This window comes from Agelaius tricolor, unplaced genomic scaffold (assembly GCF_023055355.1).
Source record: "Agelaius tricolor isolate 1412-34295 unplaced genomic scaffold, bAgeTri1.0.p SCAF_22, whole genome shotgun sequence".
Classification (NCBI taxonomy): domain Eukaryota; kingdom Metazoa; phylum Chordata; class Aves; order Passeriformes; family Icteridae; genus Agelaius; species Agelaius tricolor.
This window is the reverse complement of record NW_027269282.1, coordinates 7,677,241-7,689,809: the sequence shown is the minus strand read 5'-3', so window position 1 is coordinate 7,689,809 and position 12,569 is coordinate 7,677,241. Positions and strand designations below refer to the sequence as shown.

General features: G+C 48.3%; 1 protein-coding gene across 2 annotated transcripts in view; it reads left to right on the top strand.

Annotated features, from left to right (window-relative positions):
• The first annotated feature begins 4,653 nt into the window (after positions 1-4,653).
• The window catches only part of HSPA12A (heat shock protein family A (Hsp70) member 12A), a 53,330-nt gene continuing 45,414 nt past the window's right edge, over positions 4,654-12,569 (top strand). Inside the window, exon 1 of one of the 2 annotated variants that reach the window (XM_071446439.1) lies at positions 4,654-4,875. The gene's annotated coding sequence lies outside the window, so the exon portion shown is untranslated. Of the gene's footprint in view, positions 4,876-9,870; positions 10,197-12,569 lie in introns of those variants that run through there. The other variant, XM_071446440.1, reaches the window with a different exon arrangement.

Sequence of the window (12,569 nt, the reverse complement as noted above, 5' to 3'; positions counted from 1 at the left end):
GCGCCTGGCGCGGCCACGCCGCGCCCCCAGCGCCCCCTGTGCGCGGCGCCGCCCCCCAACCCCGGCGTTCTGAGCTGCCCACGGGCCGGGCAGACGCTCACGGTTCACTGCCGGCGTTTCGCCGCCATCCCCCGCTCCCGGCACAGCACCGGTGGCTCCAGCCCAGCCTCTCCGGTGCCGCCGCCCCTGCCCGCCGGGCCAGCAGCCGCCCCGGCTCCCAGCGGCCGCCCGCCGCGCTCCAGCCGCCCGACCGGCCCGGCACAGCTCGCCGTGGCCGCCCCGCAGCCCCTCCCGCTTTCCGCCACCCCCCCGGGATCATCTCCCGCTGACGGGGCCGCTCCGCCGCCGCCGCCGCCGCCGCCGCCCGTGGTCGCTTCCCCGCTCCTGCCGCCGCCGCCGCTGCATGGAGGGGCGGAGCCGCGCCTTCCCCACCGCGGCGCTCCAGAGCTGCTGGACGGTGCCGCCTCCTGCAACCGCGGCCGTGCCGGCGTTCCCTTCCGCGGCCGCAGCCCCGTTCCCGCAGCCCCGCCGCCTCCCTCACCCCCGGCCATGCCCCCCGCCGCTATCACGGCTCCCTCACGCTGCCTTAGAGACGCGGCGCGCGCGTATCCCACAGCGCCGCTTCCGGGATCAGCCGCGCGCATGCGCAGTTCTATCTGCACGGCCCCGCAGCTCCTAGCAGTGAGTGGGACTACTTTCCCCCCGAAATCCCACCAAAATTCCCCCAAAACTTCCCCAAAATCGGCCCCAAACTCCCCCAAAATTTGCCCCAAAATTCTCCCGAAATTGTCTTCAAACCCTCCCAAAAATTGCCCCAAATTTGCCCCAAAATTCCCCAAAATTTTCCCCTCAAAATCGGCCCCAAACTCCCCCAAAATTTGCCCCAAAATTCTCCCGAAATTGTCTTCAAACCCTCCCAAAAATTGCCCCAAATTTGCCCCAAAATTCCCCAAAATTTTCCCCTCAAAATCGGCCCCAAACTCCCCCAAAATTTGCCCCAAAATTCTCCCGAAATTGTCTTCAAACCCTCCCAAAAATTGCCCCAAATTTTCTCCCAGTCCCCAAAATCACCTGAAGTTCACCCAAATTTCCCCAAAATTGGTGAGGTTCAGATGAGGATTCCAGGTGAGAAAGACCAGGTGAGGGGTTCAGGTGAGCTGGAATGAAGGAGGAGACTGCAATAACAGTTACACAGGTGACAAATAAAAACCAGGTACTGTATGATTAGTGATGCTCCAGAAACTGCACAAGAGGAAATTTTGAAGTCAGAAACCATTACTCTTGGAATTTTAATTGAGCAGATGAACACAGTGCTTGATGAAGGGTTTCCTGAGCTGCCAAGATTCAAGGCATGCTTACCTGCCCTCTATTTTGTTTTAAATGTGGTGTAGTTTATTTATAGGTTCAACTCTCCCTGGTGCCAGTACTGACCTGGGTGTTGGGCTTCAGTGGCTCACCGGTTTCTAATAATGTCTGGACATCTTGCTGCCAGGTGCATTGAAAACAATATTCAAATAACTCTATTTCTTCCAGATCCCTGTGCCTGCTGTTTCCATCTCACTGATTCTCAGTGCTACCCCATCAGTGACTCACTTAGACTCTGGTTCTCAGGAGTGAGAAGCACATAGCTCTTTTCACTGACCAGACCCAGTTTTGTGCAGCTCTTACCACGTGTGGGAATGGCTCTGAGAGGACACTGTGCTGATCTCCAATTCTCTCATGAAATTTTTATTGATGCTAATGGATAACATGCATGTGGTAGCTCTGCTAAAACCAGGGCTAGGTTAAGCAGCTATTTGTCTTGTACTGTCAGTTTATGCCAGTGTATCTGAGCCCTTTGTGCGATGAATGGAATGGATTGAGGCTGCAGCTTTCTGGGGATCACCCAGGCTGCAGACAAAGAGTACAGTGTATTAAATCACTGCTTGATTGCTCCTGAGAGTTGTTCATTCCCAAGCAGATGCAAGGGGGAATTACCAGCAGACACTGCCCCAAGCTTCTTCAGAAATCTTGATTTTCTCCATGGTCAGAGTGACACCATAACAACTGAGTTGGTGCTTGAGTTGAACACTGATGGGTGCCTTGGCTGTCTGACACAAAACCACTTTGATGTTTCAGGGTCAAAAAAAGGTTCTTCCTTTCTGCTGCTACTCCTCTGCAGTGTATTAAGCCAGCTGATGTCAGCTTCCTGAGAAGGAAAGAAACTCTTTCCAGACCCACACAAAAACTGACCCTTGGGCAAGGGAAAGCTAAGGTGTCTGTAAGAGCAGGTGTTCAGAGCATGTAGATGACTACTTGTGGCATCCTTTTCAAAGTTTGACCATCCATTTTTACATTTTGATCACTATATTTTGACTGATTTTCTGTTATGCTTATAGGATAACCTTTAAAATCACAGATTCCAAACAACCTTGCAAAATGACCATAAGAATGACAAACTTCCTATGGAGTAAGTAACAAAAATGAAGCCCTAGGGCAGGCTCACTTGAGACACTGACCTTTTGAAAAAGTGTTTTTCTTTCACATGAAATGTACTTCTTCTTTTATTTTCAGGAGAGATGACAAGAGAAAAAACTGCAGTATTTTATTGTTCTATAATTTATTTTTCTATGATTTTTTGCCTTTATAAAACAAAGTTAAATTTAACGAGCTTTAGATCTTAATTTTATATTTCAGATTGAGAATCTAATTTTACTTCAAATGCTTTTTTTTTTAATGTGGTTCCTCTCATTAGGTCTTAAAAGGGCATACTAAGCTCTCAGGAAAAGGGTCTAATTTCTGAAACTAGCAGTCAGTCACATGCCTTCAAATATTCTCCTTCTGCATTATTCAAAACACCTACAGCTGAGTGTGTAACTTAGGCAACCTGGCTTGATATTGAATAACGTAGTCACTGCCGTGGCACTCGGAAAGATGTCTGTACCCAGTAAATGCTACTTTTGTCTGTTGTCTTGTTGCTTGAGGGATCACAAAAAACTAGCCTGAGTACTACATTTTATTTCCCAGAAAGTATATGATTTGGATATGTGTTTACGAGTTTCTTGGTTGCTTCTTTTCTTTTCCTCTGCCTTTGTTAATAACCTCAATACATGTTTAAAGCCTACCATTAATTGCTATTGAAGTGCATTTAATCTGAAGCAAAAGTTTCTGCTATTTAAGTCTCTTGTCAGGAAACCAAGTATTAGAGTTGTTTGGGTTCTTATTTCCGAGGCTGTTTAATGACAGCATAAATATTCAGCCTGACTCTGATTAGGTAATTAAAGCTGACTCCTGGCCAGATGTTCCCCTTTGTTGCCTGGCGTGGAGCTGAGGGAAGAGCAGGAAGCTGCAATTCCAGCACCCCTGTCCCACTGCACGCTGTCCTTGCCTTTGGGAATTGTGCGAGTTACTGAGTGTCCCCAAGGACAGAAGGTTTCTCCCATGTGGGCAGAGGAATGAGCTGCTGTCCCCCTGTCCCAGCGTGCTCCTTCCGTTTAGAAAATCCCGTTTGTGCAGCTGATTTTGGGAGGCGGGAGAAATGAGTTCTGCATTTTCCCTGCATGAGACAATGGGATTTCAGGATGAGAGAGTTTTTTAAGTGTGTGCAGGGTGGTGAAGGCTTTTGAGATGAGTCAGGTGTGCAGATGTGAAGATATTTACAGCTTTAACTTCTGTGCCACACCTTCAGTCCTCAGAGGCAATAAAGCTCACAGGGAGCAGAGCAAATGCCATGAGAGCAAGAAACCAGGGAGCAAATAGAGGGAGGTGCTGAGAGGCACCTGCAGTGCTGGGGGCTTTGCTTCAAAATTCCACGGTCCTCAAGGGCTTCACAGGGATCCCACCTTGTGTGAGCAACAGCTTTGGTGAGGAGACTTGGGAGAACTTTGGGTGGATTTTACACTGTCCTGAATATCAGTGACCTCCTGAGCTCAGGAGTCAGCAAGGACCGAAGCTGTGCTTGGAGTGAATGCCCTTATTTATTTCATGTGAAATACTAGCACTGATTTCAAAAGATGAATGGCTGCTGAGGCTGGAAAATAAAGGAGAATTACACCAAGAAGCACGGGTGGACAAGAGGAAGAACCTGTTCTGGATCAGGATTGTTCGTGGGAGGATACCAGCCTTATTTTTATTCTCTTGTGTTTGTAATGGTTTGTTACTTAGTTTGGAAAACTCTTAAACTTCATCCTGGATCGAGTGACAGTAGGGGTGTCTCTCTCCCAGGTCCTGGAGACAAGTAGCTCAAAATCACTGGAAACAAGAAGTTCTTGGCCTGACAGCACTGCAGAACCATGTGGGAGAGCTCACTCCGAAGACAAATATAAAGAATCCCATGCCGTACAACCCACCCCGTAATACATGATGCCAGGGGACCCGTTCACGATTTCTGCCTGTCCGGGTTAGCTGTAGCCACACCCGTGACAAGCGGGAGAACAGCTGGGGTAACCTCGGCAGCCTCCTCACGCTCCATCTCTGCAGGACCCCAGCACCCTCAGCGGGGCTGAGCCGGGCCGTCACCTCCGGCCACAGACAGGGGTCTCTTTCTGCGGCTGTCACCGCGGAGGGCTTTCCGCTTCAGCGGCCGTGAAATCCGCATCTGGGGCCGGGCCGGCCCTGGCAGGCGGCCCCCCCGCCGGTGCCGTCCTTGTGCGGCTGCGGAGCGGGCGGGGAGGGGCGGCGCAGCCCCGCAGCCGGCGCGGGAAGCCGTCAGCGCCGGGCCGGCCGCGCAGCCTCTCCCCCTCGGCTCCGCACCGGCCGCAGGAAGGCGCAGCGGGGCGGGGACTCCACGAGCGGCGGAGCCTCCCCCGGGGTGGGCAGCGCAGCTCCGCCGCCGGCCCGTGCCCCGGCGAGCGCGGCGGGAGCGGGCCATGTCGGAGGCGGAGAGCGGTGCCGCAGGTGAGGGGGCCCCGCCGCAATGCAGGAGCGCTGCCGGCTTCCCCCCGGTTCATGGGGGGAAACGGTCCGGAGGCGGAGGGAGCCCCGTCCGGAGCAGGGGAGGCGGGAGGCGGCAGACAATGTCCCGGCTGCGGCCGCGCGGGCGGGGCAGGGCAGGGCAGGGCCGGGCCGGCGGCCCCGCGGTGCCCGGCTCGGGGGATGCCCCGCGGGCAGGGCCGGCTGCGGGAGGCGGCGGCTCGGTGCGGAACCCCCGCCCGCCGGGCAGCGCCGCCGCTCCTCCACGTGCGGTGCGCGGGGAGCCGGTGCCGCACCGCGGGGGGACCCAGGTGACAAAACAATGCGGCGGCACGGCCGGGCGGCGGCGAGGCGGGGCGGGCGCCCTGGCCGGCGCCGGGCGCTGCGGCGGGCGCGGCATCCCCGCTGGACGGGCCTTTGTGGCTCCCTCCTCCCCGCGGGTCGGGGTCTCTCCCTTTGCCGGCAGCGGCCAGAGGGAGGAGGGCTCGGACCGGAGCTCAGGGGCTGCTGCTGACATAGAGGCAGCTCCCCTGTATAGCGAGAAGCCTGATGCACTGGAAAAGAAAGACCTGGCAGCCGGGTGGGAGAGACGGCGCTGTCTGGCTGAGCGCCTGAGCATCCTGGCGCAGCCCCGGGGACCGGGCAGCTCCCTGCGAGGTGTAGGGGTGGGGAAACCCCCAGCGGTGCCGTTTTACCACGTTAAGGGGGACACATGTCTCTGGTTCTGCAGACTTGACTCGAGCTGAGCTGAATCTTATTTTGCCTGGAACAAGGATGCTGTGGGTTTGATCCGTTTGGGGTTACCCTGACCGATAGGAACAACACAGCCTTTGCAGGACGGGGTGGGCTCTCCTTGTGTGGGAACGGAGCTGGGGGAGGGAAGAGGGTTCCTAGGATACAAATGATATGGGTGAATAACCCTAAGGGAAATGCAGACTCAGCCTGATTTCATTCGATCTCTCCATGCCTTCTTCCCCACTGTAATCTGCAGACTTGAGGAAACTGCAATGCTGAGCCAACGGTGCTGGCAGAAATGTATGGGGAAACTTAAAAGTTTAAGTTTGATTATAGTAGGATTTGGGGAGCATTTAGAATGACATAGCTTATTTTCAGTGTAAGTGGAATAATAGAGTCATAAAGTGTCCATTAAAAAAACCCAAACTAAACCAGAAAACACTACTTAGAAACTAGTCGAATCTTCAAGATGCTCCACTGGGTTCTTCCGCCTCCCTTCATCTAAATGTTCTCTCAGTGCTTCCTAATTGAAGTCTCTGATGTCTGTTTGGTTTGAAGTAACCTGTAACAATTTTCCAGCATGCAGCTGACAAAGGGAAGAATAGACTGACAGGTTCATTTGTCTTTCAGATGACAGGGTCTCACGTTTGGTTTTCTGCCAGGTTGCAAGGTTGGTGCAATGCAATACTGAAATGAAGTAACTTGTGACATAGGGAGAATCTGTGCAGGAGGGATTTGGTTAGAAGACAGAAGACCAGGTAGTAAAGCAATGATTTGTGATGCCAGAAATCTTTATGTTCTTTCCATGCGCTGGAATGCGGAGGCTGTCAGGAGAAAAAAAGGCTTGAGGGATAAAGCGTGATTTAGTGTGTGTTCTATTGACAGTATTGAAGCTGCAGGCACTTCTTGCAGCACAGAACAATGCGTAAAGGAAATGTCTGTATGTAAAATAGCTGAGTGCTGTATGCAGTGCCTGCCCATCATCTTTATAGCTCCACTTAGCACAGCACTGCGGTATCTGCAGCTTGCTTAGTGAAACTGTTCATACCCAGGAGCTACTGCATGTAGAGCTTCTAATTATACTGATTTTTGGCATTTTTCAAGCCTTTGGCTTGTAATTGGATAATGCTGGTTGAGCTGACAAGTTTTCCTTCATGACAAGCACCCTGTAAGCTTTCAGCCTGAGTGTTTAGTTCCCTCCCATGGGGACAGCACTCGGTGCTCAACAGATCTGCCCTGCTCTGTCCCTGCAAAGTCTCCCCAAAGCTTCAGTCAGCTGTAGAGAAGCCCCAAGAGGTCTGTTCTGTCCAGAGGCATTTTCAGCTGATGCATTTCTGGGTAAAGGGGCTTTATCCTTGTCCACAGGGAGCGACCAGGGTTTCTGACAAATGCCACTGTCACCAGGAGCTGGAGGAGGCTGCTGCAGCCTTGGATGTCAGCTCAGGTTAGAGCAGGCTCTGGGAGGCCAGGTCTGTGCAGCAATGCCAGAATGCTGCCTCTGCTGTAAAAGACCTGATCCCTCCATGAACATGTCAGGGTTTAGGCCATGTTTTGTTTTCTAACTGTGTCACTGCTGGCTGGGGTTATATGGGACTTGACTGGTGTCTCATCTTGTGCTTTTTTTCTGCCAAATGCTTCTTTTGTTGGTTGAGTTGATGTGACCTGCCATGGACAACTTTTCCCACTTTCATGGCAATGCTGTTGAAATTTTTTAGGCCCCTTCTGGACATCATATCTGCTGATGCAATTAAGTCTGGATTTCTTTTCTTTTTTCCTTTTAAAGTTACCTATCTGGTCAAATATTTTAAAATTTCCAGTTACTTATTCTTCTAAGCTGTTCCAGGGGATTAATTCCTTTTTGCTCCCCTCTACTATGATTTCACCTGTTCTCTCTATAAATTCACAAAGCAACCATCCCTTTCTTAAAAAAAAATCTCAAGAATATACTTTTTACTTTAAAACAGTAATATTAAAAGATCCCATGGTGTCAGTTTTCTGTACCTGAATTGGTTCTGCCTTTTGACGATGTGTCAGATGGGATTTCACAAGTATTTGACTTCAAAGAGCATACCAGTTATGGTTTTAGAAACTTCTCCCTGTGGCTGTTTTAGTCTGTAGGTATTGTGAAGAAGCAAATTACCTTTTTGGATTTTAAAAAAGCTGTGCTCTCTCCCAGTAAATGATAATGGAAAATGAGAAAGGAGTAAAAACAATGCACTCAAACAATGCTACTTTCGATTAGGAGGATGAGAACAGTCATGACCTTAATTTGGTTTGAAGCAGCATGACCTTTTTGGGGAGTTTGCATCTGTTCCTTTTTTTTTGTTTTCCTTAAGTGAACTAGCTGTTGATATTTTCATCATGCAGCTTTAGTGAAATCTTTGTCCACCCATAGATGTCTTCTTACATAATTACTCAGCTCTTGTGTGGCACTTGTCACATTTCTATTACACAGCCTGGCTGGTTGAAAAGAAGGATGGGTGACGCTCCAGCTTGCACCAGGTTGGTGTTTCTGCAGTGGTGAGAGAGGTGCCAGGAGGGCTTGGAGTCTGTTTCAGGGATGAGCTCTGAAGTCCATGGGCCGTGGCAGTAAATGGTACACTTGCTTCACAGATGTTCCACTGCAGAGCGTGCAGCTGTTTGGTGCTGTAAGGTCACAGATGTTGGTGTTGCACTGAGGGAGTGCTGCTGCCAAGGCTGAGCCTCAGTGATCTGAAATGCCTGTGACAGATCCATGGCTTCATCTCCCTCGCTGTGACAAGTGTCCTGGCTCCTGGGGCATTACATCCCATCTGCCTTTTCTCAGTGACCAGGCACATTTTTGATATTGGAAGAACATTCCTTAGCTCTCATTATTCAAAATGTGTCAGCTCTGGCCCATGTTCTGTGCTGTTAAGAATCATAGTGATATGCATTTAAAATAAACAAATGCAAGTTTAAAATTTTGCTAAAACTACTATTAAAACAACAACTTTGCAGTGTTTTAAAATTAGCATGGCAGTGGTGATCTGTGTCAGTAATCAGTATTAAAACAGGAAATTCCTTCCAAGGCTGTCTCAGAGGGATTTGAGAAACGTTTTCATGTAAATGAAGGGGGAAATGCAGTCATTTCTAAGAAGTAAGCAAATAAATAAACAAAACTCCTCAGAATATGGTGGCCAGAGAGCCTAGAGTGCCTTTGTTCTTCGCCCAGGAGTGCATGAGGGTGTGTCAAGGACACCAGGGTGGCTTTGTGAGCTGTGCTGGTGCTCCCCTGCCCTGGCTCACTGCTTCCACTCCCCTGTGAGTCACTGGGTGCTCCCTGGCCCAGATCAGGAGCTCTGCTGTTACAGATTTGCAGGCTCTGAGCACATGGATCGGTTCCAAGGGTACCTAAATTTGCAAGAATGGGAGACCTGAAGAGGATTTTGCTTTTAGCTTTTAACTCAACACTCTCAGGCTGTGCTCTGCAGAGGCAGTTTCTGAGGAATATTGAGAGGGATTTCTAGTAATCATTGCCAGTTGGAGTCCAGAAAAGTGTGGATTTGAATGCAGTTCAATTATAGCAATTCCATGTCATCTGAGGGAGTTAATCCCCATTCTCTCTCTGAAGAAAATCAGTTCCTATTGCAGGAGCCTGTCCAACCTGCACTAGTTTCCTTGGGCCAGGAAGCAGAGATAAACTATTCTCCCTTTGCTACTTCCTTCCCCCAGAGGCAATGATCTGGGAACACAACTTCAGTTTGTCCATTTCTGGATACATCCCTAGTTCTCAGTGCTATTCAGGACCAGTCTCTAGGGTTGAAGCAGTTTCTCTCAAAGGGCTTTACAGTCCTGAGTATTACTCTATGTCCACCTGTCCCTGCAAGGTTCTGTGCATTTGTATCCATGCTTTCTTTTTTTTTTCCTGTTCCCTGTGAGATTGGAAGAGTGAATATTTGGGTGTGTCTTTCCTCCTTACAGGGATTGGGATATTTTTCTTGCTCAAGAGATGATAACACCATTAAAATAACAGTTCCTCAGTGCATCCTTGCCCCCTCCTTTTGTCATTGTTTGGGAAATGTGACCATTTGGCCAGTTTCACCATCATTTGAGGACTCTTGATGCCTTCTCCATGATTAAAGATCAGAATACCTGTGATTAGACTGGGCTGACTGGCAACTAGTCCCATTCCCTGATGCCAAACAGATCCAACAAATTTAACATCTATTTCTCAAGTTTCCATGGATACCTGAGCAGAGCACTCACAGTAATCAGAACGGCAGGGCATGCCACTTAGAGCAGCGTTCAGTACTGGCACTGTGGAAGTGCTGCATTCAAAAATCAACCTTTTCTAGGAGCTCTCTTGCTTACTCAGCTACACTCCTGTTACGATTTTAGCCACAGGAACTCCTTTGAAGGTTGTGCCAGGGGCTTGTCACCGTGACAGTGTAAATTTGCAGTGGGTTTTCTGGCTGGTCACTGTGGTCTGTGCATGCACTGTCATGGCACTTGAAGGTAACCCTGATGGGTGTTAGCACAGAAACCTCTGGAAGTGGATTTTGGTTGGTGACCCCGTGATTTTGTGATCTACTCTGCAAATACTCTATCAGGTAATTTCTTCTTTTCTCATAAAGTATTTTTTTCTTTGAGCTTTTCTTTAAGCCTGCTAATTTTGTGGTTTTGAGACCATCAAATAAAAAGAAAGAAAATCTGGTTTTTGATACAGCAATGAAATATTGCTCAGAAGATAAATCAATAGCCATGGACTATGGTTTCACTTTGCTAATGACTTTTCAAATGTGATACCTATATTTGACATTTTGTCATAGTTACTGTTCCTTTATTTTTCCATCTTTGAACAAAATTTGGTTTAATAGCCTTGAAGAATATGAAGGAATTTATATACAGCATCACTCATGCTGACTACTATAAGTAATGGCTATTCTAGTTTGGCTTTTCTTTTTACCCTGCCCCCTGCTCATCCTTTTTTTTCCCCTGTGGATTGATGAGAGTGGTTGGTTTTCTCTTGTCAAGGCTCTGTAAATGTGTGAATCATGTTAAGCCTTCCAGAAGATTGTCAAAATGAAGACAAACATATTCAAATTTTTTTCCCAATTCATGTTTTAAGAAAAAGGTGTCACTACATTCATCCAGCTTGATGCATGGCGAGATGTTGTTCCTGAATCTAGGAATGCTTGAAAACTAAATAACCTTTTGCCTTCCAAGTGAACAAATGCCTCCCAAAATGTTCTTATTCCTGTGTGCTGGATGCACAGTCTGAAAAGGTGAACAGTGATTCTTTGAATATCTTGGTTGAGAAAGGTAGGATTGCATTCTTTTCAGGATACAATTGCATCTTGACGTGGTTCTTAAACAGAAACTTGTGGTAAAACATGTTTATAACTGTAATATTTTGATCTTGTTTTTTAAAAAGAAAAAGCAGTGAACCAGTCCAGTTGAGCTGGGAAATGGTGATTTTCTCAAAGAGAGTGATTAACAGCACAAATGTTCTGTTTTATGAGCATGGTCCTGGGAATTGGAGCATAATCTTAGTAGTGCCATCCCTGACAACCTTGCAGTGGAGGAGGTAGAGGACAGACATGATGATGGAGGAGAAGCAGCAGGAAACCTTTTCCAGGAGGGTATCTTTCCATTTAAGTTCTGTACATCTTGGGGTTTGTTTTCTGTTCCTTACCTGTTCCTGGAAGCAGCGAGGGAGGAGGTGAGAGATATAGGAAGGCAGTGCTTGCTCAGAGGCAAATGGTGCCAGGAAGTGTGAAGGAAGCAAGTTCAAAGAAGAGCTTGTTGAAGGGAGAGAAGTTTAGTTAGCGTGCACTGGAGGTGTCTCTTAGAGAATTGTGTTAGGGAATATTTAGGGAAATCATGGAGAATTGTCTTTTACCACTCTGAGCTGCCAGATCTGTTGTTAACCCACCCTTATCACAACATAATACCTGCTGCCTCTTGCAGCAGGTAAACCAATATCAGAATTGTGAGACACAGAATTGTGTCTCACTACTCTGGCAGTAGTGCACGGCCGTGGAAGAGCTGGGATGTGGGAAGAAAGGATCACTGCAGGGCACTGCTGGTGGGTTCCTCTAACCCCAGGCTCTGGGGCATGAGCAGGCTTTGAGCACACTGCAGTCCCATCACGGGGTGGGGAAGGAATGGGAGGGAGAAGGGAGCTGGCTGGTCACAGAAGCTGGAAAACTCTCAGGCCATTCAGGGTGGGGCTGGATTTGAGACCTTGCAGTGTGGATGGTGAAAGGGTTTGAGTTGAGGGCAGCCTAAGGACACAGCTGTTGGTGAGGAGCTCCTGGGGCACCACACACCCAGTGAGTGTGACTGCTCAGCTTTAGTCCATCTTACCAAGCATTAGAGAGATCAGTTGAATTGTAAGTAAAGTATTTTAGCCTATGTCCTGTCAAATGGAGGAGGAGTGAACATAACCCATGTGGCATTTTCAGAAGGTTATTGCGAGTTCTTGCGTGTTTCTTTCATCTCAAATTAAGTTCACAGAAAATTGGTGGCGTCTTTTGGTCTCCCTTTGCTGCCAAGGCTCAGGAAAATGAATTTTGGCAACAGAGTGAGTGATGGGATGAAACTGGGGTTGGTTTTTGATACTCTTAACAATAATGGTAAAATCTTAAAATTACCTTAGAAAGCATTCATAGTGTGGTAGAAATGTAATTCCTCTAGTCAAAGCATAATTGTGATGGGAGACAATGTAGAAGCAATAAATGGAAAAGGTCAAAGTTGTAATGACAAACATGTCTTATTTTTAGAATTCTGTACCAAGTATTGGGAATTTTTTTTTTTTTGTTACTTAGGAAATCCTTGTGCTCTAATTGGTATCAGTGCAATGAATTCCAGTTCTTTGGGGGACTAGATATTATGAAAGGGTATCAGGAAACTTGGATTTGTATCAGATTAGCTATGACTGTATTCATGGAAGAGAAGTGTATTGCAGTCTTCAGCAAACC